Consider the following 12,706-nt stretch of genomic DNA (forward strand, 5'->3'; position numbering starts at 1 on the left):
CAGATTAAGGGGTCTCTGGATTTGCTACCTCAGTTTAAGGGCTCCCTGGATTTGATGCCTCAGTGGAAGGGGTCCCTGGATTTGATGCCTCAGTGTAAGGGGTCCGTGGATTTGATATCTCAGTGTAAGGGTCCCAGGATGTGTTGTCTCAGTGTAATGGGTCCCTGGATTTTATGTCTCAGTGTAAGGTATCACTGGATTTGATGCCTCTGTGTAAGCGGACCCTGGATTTGGTGTCTCAGTGTAAGGGGTTCCTAGATTTGATGCCACAGTGAAAGGACTCCCTGGATTTGATGCCTCAGTGTAAGGGGTCCCTGGATTTGATGTCTCAGTGTTAACGGTCCCTGGATTTCGTGCCTCAGTGTAAGGGGTCCCTGGATTTGGTGCCTCAGTGTAAGGGGTTCCTGGATTTGATGTCTCAGTGTAAGGGGTCTCTGGATTTGGTTTCTCAGTGTAAGTTATCCTTGGATTTGGTGCCTCAGTGTAAGTGGTCCCTGGATTTGGTGTCTCAGTGTAAGGGGTCCCTCGATTTGATGTCTCAGTGTAAGGTATCACTGGATTTGATGCCCTTGTTTAAGGGGACCCTGGATTTGGTGTCTCAGTGTAAGGGGTTCCTAGATTTGATGCATCAGTGTGAGGGGTCCCTGGATTTGATGTCTCAGTGTAAACGGTCCCTGGATTTGATGCCTCAGTGTAAGGGGTCGCTGGATTTGGTGCCTCAGTGTAAGGGGTCCCTGGAATTGATGTCACAGTGTAAGGGGTCCCTGGATTTGATGTCTCAGTGTAAGGGGTCGCTGGATTTGTTGCTTCAGTGAAAGGGGACCCTGGATTTGATGTCTCAGTGTAAGAGGTACCTGGATTTGATGCCTCAGTGTAAGGGGTCCCTGGATTTGATGTCTCAGTAGAAGGGGTCCCTGGATTTGATGGCTCAGTTTTAGGGATCCCTGGATTTCATGTCACAGTAGAAGGGGTCCCTGAATTTGATGGCTCAGTGTAAGGGGTCCCTGGATTTGATGCCTCTGTGTAATGGGGTCAATGGAATTGATGCCTCAGTTTCAGGGCTCCCTGGATTTGATGCCTCAGTGTAAGGGGTCCCTGGATTTGATGCGTCAGTGTAAGGGGTCCCTGGATTTCATGTCACAGTAGAAGGGGTCCCTGGATTTGATGGCTCAGTGTACGTGGTCCCTCAATTTGATGCCTGTGTGCAAGGGGTCCCTGGAATTGATGCCTCAGCGTAAGCGGTCCCTGGATTCGATGGCACAGTGTAAGGGGTCCCTGCATTTGATGTCTCAGTGTAAGGGGACCCTGGATTTGGAGTCTCAGTGCAGGGGTCCCTGGATTTGATGTCTCAGTGCATGGGATCACTGGATTTGATGCCTTAGTGTAAGCGGACCCTGGATTTGGTGTCTCAGTGTAAGAGGTTCCTAGATTTGATGTCTCAGTGTAAGGGGTTCCTAGATTTGATGCCTCAGTGCAAGGGGTCCCTGGATTTGATGTCTCAGTGTAAACGGTCCCTGGATTTGGTGTCTCAGTGTAAGTGGTCCCTGGATTGGATGCCTCAGTGTAAGGGGTCCCTGGATTTGGTGTCTCAGTATAACGGGTCCCTGGATTTGATGTCTCAGTGTAAGGGGTCTCTGGATTTGATGTCTCAGTGTAAGTGGTCCCTCGATTTGATGCCTGTGTGTAAGGGGTCCCTGGAATTGATGCCTCAGTGTAAGCGGTCCCTGGATTCGATGCATGAGAGTAAGGGGTCCCTGGATTTGGTAACTCAGTGTAAGGGGTCCCTGGATTTGATGGTCATTGTAAGGGGTCCCTGGATTTGATGCCTCAGTGTAAGGGGTCCGTGGATTTGATGTCTCAGTGTAAGGTATCACTGGATTTGATGTCTCAGTGTAAGGGGACCCTGGATTTGGTGTCTCAGTGGAAGGGATTCCTAGATTTGATGCCACAGTGAAAAGACTCCCTGGATTTGATGCCTCAGTGTAAGGGGTCCGTTGTTTGATGCCTCTGTGTAAGGGGTCCCTGGAATTGATGCCTCAGTTTAAGGACTCCCTGGATTTAATGCCTCAGTGTGAGGGATCCCTGGATCTGATGCCTCAGTGTAAGGGGTCCCTCGATTTGATGCCATTGTGTCAGGGGTCCCTGGAATTGATGCCTCAGTGCAAGGGGTCCCTGGATTCGATGCCTCAGTGTAAGGGGTCCCTGGATTTGGTGTCTCAGTGTAAGGGGTCCCTGGATTTGATGGCACAGTGTAAGGGGTCAATGGATTTGATGTCTCAGTGTAAGGGGTCCCTGAATTTGAAGTCTCAGTGCAGGGGTCCCTGGATTTGATGTCTCAGTGTACGCGGTCCCTGGATTTGTTGCCTCAGGGAAAGGGGACCCTGGATTGATGTCTCAGTGTAAGAGGTCCCTGGATTTGATGCCTCAGTGTAAGGGGTCCCTGGATTGATGTCTCAGTCGAAGGGGTCCCTGGATTTGATGGCTCAGTTTTAGGGATCCCTGGATTTCATGTCACAGTAGAAGGGGTCCCTGGATTTGATGGCTCAGTGTAAGGGGTCCCTGGATTTGATGCCTCAGTGTAAGGGTTCCCTGGATTTGATGCCTCAGTGAAAGGGGTCCATGGATGTTTTGCCTCAGTGTAAGTGGTCCCTTTAATTGATGCCTCAGTGTAAGTGGTCCCTCGATTTGATGTCTCAGTGTTAGTTGTCCCTGGATTTGATGCTTCAGTGTAAGGGGTCCCTGGATTTGTTGCCTCTGTGTAAGGTGTCCCTGGACTTGATGTCTCAGTGTAAGGGGTCCCTGGATTTGAAGCCTCAGTGTAAGGGGTCTCTGGATTTGAAGCCTCAGTGCAAGGGGTCCCAGGATTTGGTGTCTCAGTGTAAGGGGTCCCTGGCTTTGGTGTCTCAGTGTAAGGGCTCCCTGGATTTGATGTCTCAGTGTAAGGTGTCCATGGATTTCATGCCTCAGTGTAAGGGGTCCATGGATTTGATGCCTCAGTGTAAGGGGTCCTTGGATTTGATGATTCAGTGTAAGGGGTCCGTGGATTTGATGGTTCAGTGTAAAGCGTCCCTGGATTTGATGCCTCAGTGTAAGGGGTCCCAGGATTTTGTGCCTCAGTGGAAGGATTTCGTGCCCCAGTGTAACGGGCCCTGGATTTGGTTTATCAAAGTAAGTGGTCCCTGGATTTGATGCTTCAGTGTAAGGGGTTCCGGGATTTGATACCTCAGTGTAAGGGGTCCCTGGATTTGATATCTCAGTCGAAGGGGTCCCCGGATTTGATGGCTCAGTGTTAGGGATCCCTGTATTTGATGACTCAGTGTAAGGGGTCCCTCGATTTGATGCCGCTGTGTAAGGGGTCAATGGAATTGATGCCTCAGTTTAAGGGCTCCCTGGATTTGATGCCTCAGTGTAAGGGGTCCCTTGGTTCGATGCCTCAGTGTAAGGGGTCCCTGGATTTGGTGTCTCAGTGTAAGGGGTCCCTGGATTTGATGGCACAGTGTAAGGGGTCCCTGGATTTGATGTCTCAGTGTAAGGGGTCCCTGAATTTGAAGTCTCAGTGCAGGGGTCCCTGGATTTGATGTCTCAGTGTACGCGGTCCCTGGATTTGTTGCCTCAGGGAAAGGGGACCCTGGATTGATGTCTCAGTGTAAGAGGTCCCTGGATTTGATGCCTCAGTGTAAGGGGTCCCTGGATTTGATGTCTCAGTCGAAGGGGTCCCCGGATTTGATGGCTCAGTGTTAGGGATCCCTGTATTTGATGTCTCAGTGTAAGGGGTCCCTCGATTTGATGCCGCTGTGTAAGGGGTCAATGGAATTGATGCCTCAGTTTAAGGGCTCCCTGGATTTGATGCCTCAGTGTAAGGGGTCCCTTGGTTCGATGCCTCAGTGTAAGGGGTCCCTGGATTTGGTTTCTCAGTGTAAGGGATCCCTGGATTTGGTTTCTCAGTGTAAGGGATCCCTGGATTTGATGTCTCAGTGTAAGGTGTCCCTCGATATGATGCCTCTGTGTAATGGGGTCAATGGAATTGATGCCTCAGTTTCAGGGCTCCCTGGATTTGATGCCTCAGTGTAAGGGGTCCCTGGATTTGATGCGTCAGTGTAAGGGGTCCCTGGATTTCATGTCACAGTAGAAGGGGTCCCTGGATTTGATGGCTCAGTGTAAGTGGTCCCTCAATTTGATGCCTGTGTGCAAGGGGTCCCTGGAATTGATGCCTCAGCGTAAGCGGTCCCTGGATTCGATGGCACAGTGTAAGGGGTCCCTGCATTTGATGTCTCAGTGTAAGGGGACCCTGGATTTGGAGTCTCAGTGCAGGGGTCCCTGGATTTGATGTCTCAGTGCATGGGATCACTGGATTTGATGCCTTAGTGTAAGCGGACCCTGGATTTGGTGTCTCAGTGTAAGAGGTTCCTAGATTTGATGTCTCAGTGTAAGGGGTTCCTAGATTTGATGCCTCAGTGCAAGGGGTCCCTGGATTTGATGTCTCAGTGTAAACGGTCCCTGGATTTGGTGTCTCAGTGTAAGTGGTCCCTGGATTGGATGCCTCAGTGTAAGGGGTCCCTGGATTTGGTGTCTCAGTATAACGGGTCCCCGGATTTGATGTCTCAGTGTAAGGGGTCTCTGGATTTGATGTCTCAGTGTAAGTGGTCCCTCGATTTGATGCCTGTGTGTAAGGGGTCCCTGGATTTGATGGTCATTGTAAGGGGTCCCTTGATTCGATGCATGAGAGTAAGGGGTCCGTGGATTTGATGTCTCAGTGCAAGGTATCACTGGATTTGATGTCTCAGTGTAAGGGGACCCTGGATTTGGTGTCTCAGTGGAAGGGATTCCTAGATTTGATGCCACAGTGAAAAGACTCCCTGGATTTGATGCCTCAGTGTAAGGGGTCCATTGATTTGATGTCTCAGTGTAAGGGGTCCGTTGTTTGATGCCTCTGTGTAAGGGGTCCCTGGAATTGATGCCTCAGTTTAAGGACTCCCTGGATTTAATGCCTCAGTGTGAGGGATCCCTGGATCTGATGCCTCAGTGTAAGGGGTCCCTCGATTTGATGCCATTGTGTCAGGGGTCCCTGGAATTGATGCCTCAGTGCAAGGGGTCCCTGGATTCGATGCCTCAGTGTAAGGGGTCCCTGGATTTGGTGTCTCAGTGTAAGGGGTCCCTGGATTTGATGGCACAGTGTAAGGGGTCAATGGATTTGATGTCTCAGTGTAAGGGGTCCCTGAATTTGAAGTCTCAGTGCAGGGGTCCCTGGATTTGATGTCTCAGTGTACGCGGTCCCTGGATTTGTTGCCTCAGGGAAAGGGGACCCTGGATTGATGTCTCAGTGTAAGAGGTCCCTGGATTTGATGCCTCAGTGTAAGGGGTCCCTGGATTTGATGTCTCAGTCGAAGGGGTCCCCGGATTTGATGGCTCAGTGTTAGGGATCCCTGTATTTGATGTCTCAGTGTAAGGGGTCCCTCGATTTGATGCCGCTGTGTAAGGGGTCAATGGAATTGATGCCTCAGTTTAAGGGCTCCCTGGATTTGATGCCTCAGTGTAAGGGGTCCCTGGATTCGATGCCTCAGTGTAAGGGGTCCCTGGATTTGGTGTCTCAGTGTAAGGCATCCCTGGATTTGATGTCTCAGTGTAAGGTGTCCCTCGATATGATGCCTCTGTGTAATGGGGTCAGTGGAATTGATGCCTCAGTTTCAGGGCTCCCTGGATTTGATGCCTCAGTGTAAGGTGTCCCTGGATTTGATGCGTCAGTGTAAGGGGTCCCTGGATTTCATGTCACAGTAGAACGGGTCCCTGGATTTGATGGCTCAGTGTAAGTGGTCCCTCAATTTGATGCCTGTGTGCAAGGGGTCCCTGGAATTGATGCCTCAGCGTAAGCGGTCCCTGGATTCGATGGCACAGTGTAAGGGGTCCCTGCATTTGATGTCTCAGTGTAAGGGGACCCTGGATTTGATGTCTCAGTGCAGCGGATCACTGGATTTGATGCCTTAGTGTAAGCGGACCCTGGATTTGGTGTCTCAGTGTAAGGGGTTCCTAGATTTGATGTCTCAGTGTAAGGGGTTCCTAGATTTGATGCCGCTGTGTAAGGGGTCAATGGAATTGATGCCTCAGTTTAAGGGCTCCCTGGATTTGATGCCTCAGTGTAAGGGGTCCCTGGATTCGATGCCTCAGTGTAAGGGGTCCCTGGATTTGGTGTCTCAGTGTAAGGGATCCCTGGATTTGATGTCTCAGTGTAAGGTGTCCCTCGATATGATGCCTCTGTGTAATGGGGTCAATGGAATTGATGCCTCAGTTTCAGGGCTCCCTGGATTTGATGCCTCAGTGTAAGGGGTCCCTGGATTTGATGCGTCAGTGTAAGGGGTCCCTGGATTTCATGTCACAGTAGAAGGGGTCCCTGGATTTGATGGCTCAGTGTAAGTGGTCCCTCAATTTGATGCCTGTGTGCAAGGGGTCCCTGGAATTGATGCCTCAGCGTAAGCGGTCCCTGGATTCGATGGCACAGTGTAAGGGGTCCCTGCATTTGATGTCTCAGTGTAAGGGGACCCTGGATTTGATGTCTCAGTGCAGGGGATCACTGGATTTGATGCCTTAGTGTAAGCGGACCCTGGATTTGGTGTCTCAGTGTAAGGGGTTCCTAGATTTGATGTCTCAGTGTAAGGGGTTCCTAGGTTTGATGCCTCAGTGCAAGGGGTCCCTGGATTTGATGTCTCAGTGTAAACGGTCCCTGGATTTGGTGTCTCAGTGTAAGTGGTCCCTGGATTGGATGCCTCAGTGTAAGGGGTCCCTGGATTTGGTGTCTCAGTATAACGGGTCCCTGGATTTGATGTCTCAGTGTAAGGGGTCCCTGGATTTGATGTCACAGTGTAAGGGGTCTCTGGATTTGATGTCTCAGTGTAAGTGGTCCCTCGATTTGATGCCTGTGTGTAAGGGGTCCCTGGATTTGATGTCTCAGTGTAAACGGTCCCTGGATTTTGTGTCTCAGTGTAAGGGGTCCCTCGATTTGATGCCTCAGTGTAAGGGTTCCCTGGATTTGATGTCTCAATGTAAGCTGTCTCTGGATTTGATGTCTCAGTGTAAGGGGTCTCCGGATTTGGTGTCTCAGTGTAAGTTGTCCCTCGATTTGATGCCTCAGTGTAAGGGATCCCTGGATTTGGTGCCTCACTGAAAGGGGTCCCTGGATTTGATGCTTCAGTTAAGTGGTCCCTGGATTTGATGCCTCAGTGTAAGGGGTCCCTGAATTTGGTGCCTCAGTGTAAATGGTCCCTGGATTTGGTGCCTCAGTGTAAGGGATCCCTGGATTTGGTGCCTCAGTGTAAGCGGTCCCTGGATTTGATGTCTCAGTGTAAGGGGTCCCTGGGTTTGATGCCTCAATGTAAGGTATCCCTGGATTTGATGCTTCAGTGTAAGTGGTCCCTGGATTTGATGCCTCAGTGCAAGGGGTCCCTGGATTTGGTGTCTCAGTATAACGGGTCCCAGGATTTGATGTCTCAGTGTAAGGGATCACTGGATTTGATGCCTCAGTCTAAGGCGTTCCTAGATTTGATGCCACAGTGAAAAGACTCCCTGGATTTGATGTCTCAGTGTAAACGGTCCCTGGATTTGATGTCTCAATGTAAGGGGTCCCTGGATTTGCTGCCTCAGTGTAAGCGGTCCCTGGATTTGCTGCCTCAGTGGAAGTGGTCCCTGGATTTGATGCCTCAGTGTAAGGTGTCCCTGGATTTGGTACCTCACTGAAAGGGGTCCCTGGATTTGATGCTTCAGTGTAAGTGGTCCCTGGATTTGATGCCTCAGTGTAAGGGGTCCCTGGATTTGGTGTCTCAGTATAACGGGTCCCTCGATTTGATGCCTCAGTGTAAGGGATCCCTGGATTTGATATCTCTATGTAAGGGGTCCCTGGATTTGATGTCTCAGTTTAAGTGGTCCATGGATTTGATGCCTCAGTGGAAGGGGTCCCTGCATTGATGTCTCAGTGTTAGGGGTCCCTGGATTTGATGTCTCAGTTTAAGGGGTCCCTGGATTTGATGCGTCAGTGTAAGGGGTCACTGGATTTCCTGTCACAGTAGAAGAGGTCCCTGGATTTGATGGCTCAGTACTAGAGATCCCTGGATTTGATGTCTCAGTGTAAGTGATCCCTCGATTTGATGCCTGTGTGTAAGGGGTCCTGGAATTGATGCCTCAGTGTAAGTGGTCCCTGGTTTCGATGCATCAGAATACGGGGTCCCTGGATTTGGTGTCTCAGTGTAAGGGGTTCCTAGACTTGATGCCATAGTGAAAAGACTCCCTGGATTTGATGCCTCAGTGTAAGGGGTCCCTGGATTTGATGTCTCAGTGTAAGTTGTCCCTGGATTTGATGCCTCAGTGTAAGTTGTCCCTGGATTTGATGCCTCGGTGTAAGTGGACCCTGGATTTGGTGTCTCAGTGTAAGGGGTTCCTAGATTTGATGCCACAGTGAAAAGACTCCCTAGATTTGATGCCTCAGTGTAAGGGGTCCCTGGATTTGATGTCTCAGTGTAAGGGGTCCGTGGATTTGATGTCTCAGTGTCAGGTATCACTGGATTTGATGCCTCAGTGTAAGGGGTCTCTGAATTTGGTGTCTCAGTGTAAGGGGACCCTGGATTTGATGTTCAGTGTAAGGGGTCGCTGGATTTGTTGCCTCAGTGAAAGGGGACCCTGGCTTTGATGTCTCAGTGTAAGAGGTCCCTGGATTTGATGCCTCAGTGTAAATTGTCGTTGGATTTGAGGCGTCAGTGTAAGGGGTCCCTGGATTTCATGTCTCAGCAGAAGGGGTCCCTGGATTTGATGCCTCAGTGTAAGGGGTCCCTGGATTTGATGTCACAGTGTAAGGTGTCTCTGGATTTGATGTCTCAGTGTAAGGGGTCTCTGGATTTGGTGTCTCAGTGTAAGTTGTCCCTCGGTTTGATGCCTCAGTGTAAGGGATCCCTGGATTTGGTGCCTCACTGAAAGGGGTCCCTGGATTTGATGCTTCAGTTAAGTGGTCCCTGGATTTGATGCCTCAGTGTAAGGGGTCCCTGGATTTTGTGCCTCAGTGTAAGCGGTCCCTGGATTTGATGTCTCAGTGTAAGGGGTCCCTCGGTTTGATGCCTCAGTGTAATGTGTCCCTGGATTTAATGCTTCAGTGTAAATGGTCCCTGGATTTGATGCCTCAGTGCAAGGAGTCCCTGGATTTGGTGTCTCAATATAACGGGTCCCAGGATTTGATGTCTCAGTGTAAGGGATCACTGGATTTGATGCCTCAGTCTCAGGGGACCCTGGATTTGGTGTCTCAGTGTAAGGGGTTCCTAGATTTGATGCCACAGTGAAAAGACTCCCTAGATTTGATGCCTCAGTGTAAGGGGTGCCTGGAATTGGTGCCTCAGTGCAAGGGGTCCCTGGATTCGATGGCACAGTGTAAGGGGTCCCTGCATTTGATGTCTCAGTGTAAGGGGACCCTGGATTTGGAGTCTCAGTGCAGGGGTCCCTGGATTTGATGTCTCAGTGCAGGGGATCACTGGATTTGATGCCTTAGTGTAAGCGGACCCTGGATTTGGTGTCTCAGTGTAAGGGGTCCCTGGATTTGTTGTCTCAGTGTAAGAGGTCCCTGGATTTGATGCCTCAGTGTAAGGGGTCCCTGGCTTTTGTGCCTCAGTGGAAGGAGTCCGTCGATTTCGTGCTCCAGTGTAACGGGCCCTGGATTTGTTTTATCAGAGTAAGAGGTCCCTGGATTTGATGCCTCAGTGTCAGCGGTCCCTGGATTCGATGTCTCATTGTATGGGTTTCCTGGATTTGATGTCTCAGAGTAAGTGGTCCCTGAATTCGATGTCTCAGTGTTAGGGGTCCCTAGATTTGATGTCTCAATGTAAGGCTCCCAGGATTTGTTGTCTCAGTGTAACGGGTCCCTGGATTTGGTGTCTCAGTGTCAGGGGTATCTGGATTTGATGTTACATTGTAAGGGGTCCCTGGATTTGGTGCCTCAGTGTAAGAGGTCCCTTGATTTGAAGTCTCAGTGAAAGGGGTCCCTGGATTTTTTGCCTCAGTGAAAGGGGACCATGGATTTGGTGTCTCAGTGCAAAAGGTCCCTGGATTTGATGTCTCAGTGTAAGGGGTCCCTGGATTTGATGTCTCAGTGTAAGGGGTCCCTCGATTTGATGCCTCTGTGTAAGGGGTCCCTGGAATTGATGCCTCAGTGTAAGGGGTCCCTGGAATTGATGCCTCAGTGTAAGGGGTCCCTGGATTCGTTGCCTCAGTGTAAGGGTTCCCTGGATTTGATGGCACAGTGTAAGGGGTCACTGGATTTGATGTCTCAGTGTAAGTGGTCTCTGGATTTGGTGTCTCAGTGTAAGGGGTCCCTGGATTTGAAGTCTCAGTGCAGGGGTCCCTGGATTTGATGTCTCAGTGTAAGGGGTCCCTGGATTTGTTGTCTCAGTGTAAGAGGTCCCTGGATTTGATGCCTCAGTGTAAGGGGTCCCTGGATTTGAAGTCTCAGTAGAAGGGGTCCCTGGATTTGATGGCTCAGTGTAAGGGATCCCTGGATTTGATGTCTCAGTGTAAGAGCTCCCTGTATTTGATGCCTCAGTGTAAGGGGTCCCTGGATTCGATGCCTCAGTGTAAGGGGTCCCTGGATTCGGTGTCTCAGTGTAAGGCGTCCCTGGATTTGATGGCACAGTGTAAGGGGTCCCTGGATTTGATGCCTCTGTGTAAGGTGTCCCTGGATTTGATGTCTCAGTGTAATAAGTCCCTGGATTTGAAGTCTCAGTGCAGGGGTCCCTCGATTTGTTGCCTCAGTGAAAGGGGCCCCTGGATTTGATGTCTCAGTGTAAGAGGTCCCTGGATTTGATGCCTCAGTGTAAGGGGTCCCTGGATTTGATGTCTCAGTAGAAGGTGTCCCTGGATTTGATCGCTCAGTGCAAGGGATCCCTGGATTTGATGTCTCAGTGTAAGGGATCCCTCGATTTGATGCCTCTGTGTGAGGGGTCCCTGGAATTGATGCCTCAGTTTAAGGGCTCCCTGGATTTCATCTCACAGTAGAAGGGGTCCCTGGATTTGATGGCTCAGTGTAAGGGGACCCCGGATTTAATGCCTCATTGTAAGAGGTCTCTTGGATTTAGTGCCTCAGTGTAAGGGGTCCCTGGATTTGATGCCTCAGTGTAAGGGGTCCGTGGATTTGATGCCTCAGTGTCAGGGTTCCCTGGATTTGATGCCTCAGTGTATGGGGTCCCTGGACTTGAGGCCTCAGTGTCAGGGGACCTTGGATTTGATATCTCAGTGTAAGGGATCCCTGGATTTGATGTCTCAGTGTAAGGGGTCCATGGATTTGGTGCCTCAGTGGAAGGAGTCCCTGGATTTGATGCCTCAGTGTAAGGGGTCCCTGGCTTTTGTGCCTCAGTGGAAGGAGTCCGTGGATGTCGTGCTCCAGTGTAACGGGCCCTGGATTTGGTTTATCAGAGTAAGGGGTCCTTGGATTTGATGCCTCAGTGTAAGGTGTTCCTGGATTTGTTACCTCAGTGTAAGGGGTCGCTAGATGTGATGTCTCAGATTAAGGGGTCTCTGGATTTGATACCTCAGTGTCAGGGGTCCCTGGATTTGAAGCCTCAGTGTAAGGGGTCCCTGGATTTGATGCCTCAGTGTCAGGGGTCCGTGGATTTGTTGTCTCAGTGTATGGGCTTCCTGGATTTGATGTCTCAGTGTAAGTGGTCCCTGTAGTTGATGCCTCAGTGTAAGGGGACCCTGGATTTGGTATCTCAGTGTAAGGGGTTCCTAGATTTGGTGCCTCAGTGTAAGGGGTCCCTGGATTTGAGGTCACAGTGTAAGGGCTCCCTGGATTTGATGTCTCAGTGTAAGGGCACTCTGGATTTGGTGTCTCAGTGTAAGGGGTCCCTGGATTTGAAGTTTCAGTGCAGGGGTCCCTGGATTTGATGCCTCTGTGTAAGGGGTCCCTGGAATTGATGCCTCAGTTTAAGGGCTCCCTGGATTTGATGCCTCAGTGTAAGGGGTCCCTGGATTTGATGTCTCAGTTTATGGGCTTCCTGGATTTGATGTCTCAGTCTAAGTGGTCCCTGTAGTTGATCCCTCAGTGTAAGGAGTCCCTGGATTCGATGTCTCAGTGTTAGGGGTCCCAGTATTTGATGTCTCAGTGTAAGCCTCCCAGGATTTGTTGTCTCAGTGTAACGTGTCCCTGGATTTGATGTCTCAGTGTAAGGGATCACTGGATTTGATGCCTCAATGTAAGTGGTCCATGGATTTGCTGTCTCAGTGTAAGAGGTCCCTCGATTTGATGCCACAGTGAAAAGACTCCCTGGATTTGATGCCTCAGTGTAAGGTGTCCCTGGATTTGATGTCTCAGTGTAAACGGTCCCTGGATTTGGTGCTTCAGTGTAAGAGGTCCCTGGATTTGATGTCAAAGTGTAAGGGGTCACTGGATTTGATGTCTCAGTGTCAGGGGTCCCTGTATTTGGTGCCTCAGTGCAAGAGGTCCCTGGATTTGATATCTCAGTGAAAGCGGTCCCTGGATTTGTTGCCTCAGTGAAAGGGGACCATGGATTTGGTGTCTCAGTGTATGGGGTCCCTGGATTTGATGTCTCCGTGTAAGGGATCCCTGGATTTGATGTCTCAGTGTAAGGGTTCCCTAGATTTGATGCCTCTGTGTAAGGGGTCCCTGGAATTGATGCCTCAGTTTAAGGACTCCCTGGATTTGATGCCTCAGTGTAAGGGGTCCCTG

Source organism: Pristiophorus japonicus, chromosome 29 (assembly GCF_044704955.1).
Source record: "Pristiophorus japonicus isolate sPriJap1 chromosome 29, sPriJap1.hap1, whole genome shotgun sequence".
NCBI classification, from domain to species: domain Eukaryota; kingdom Metazoa; phylum Chordata; class Chondrichthyes; family Pristiophoridae; genus Pristiophorus; species Pristiophorus japonicus.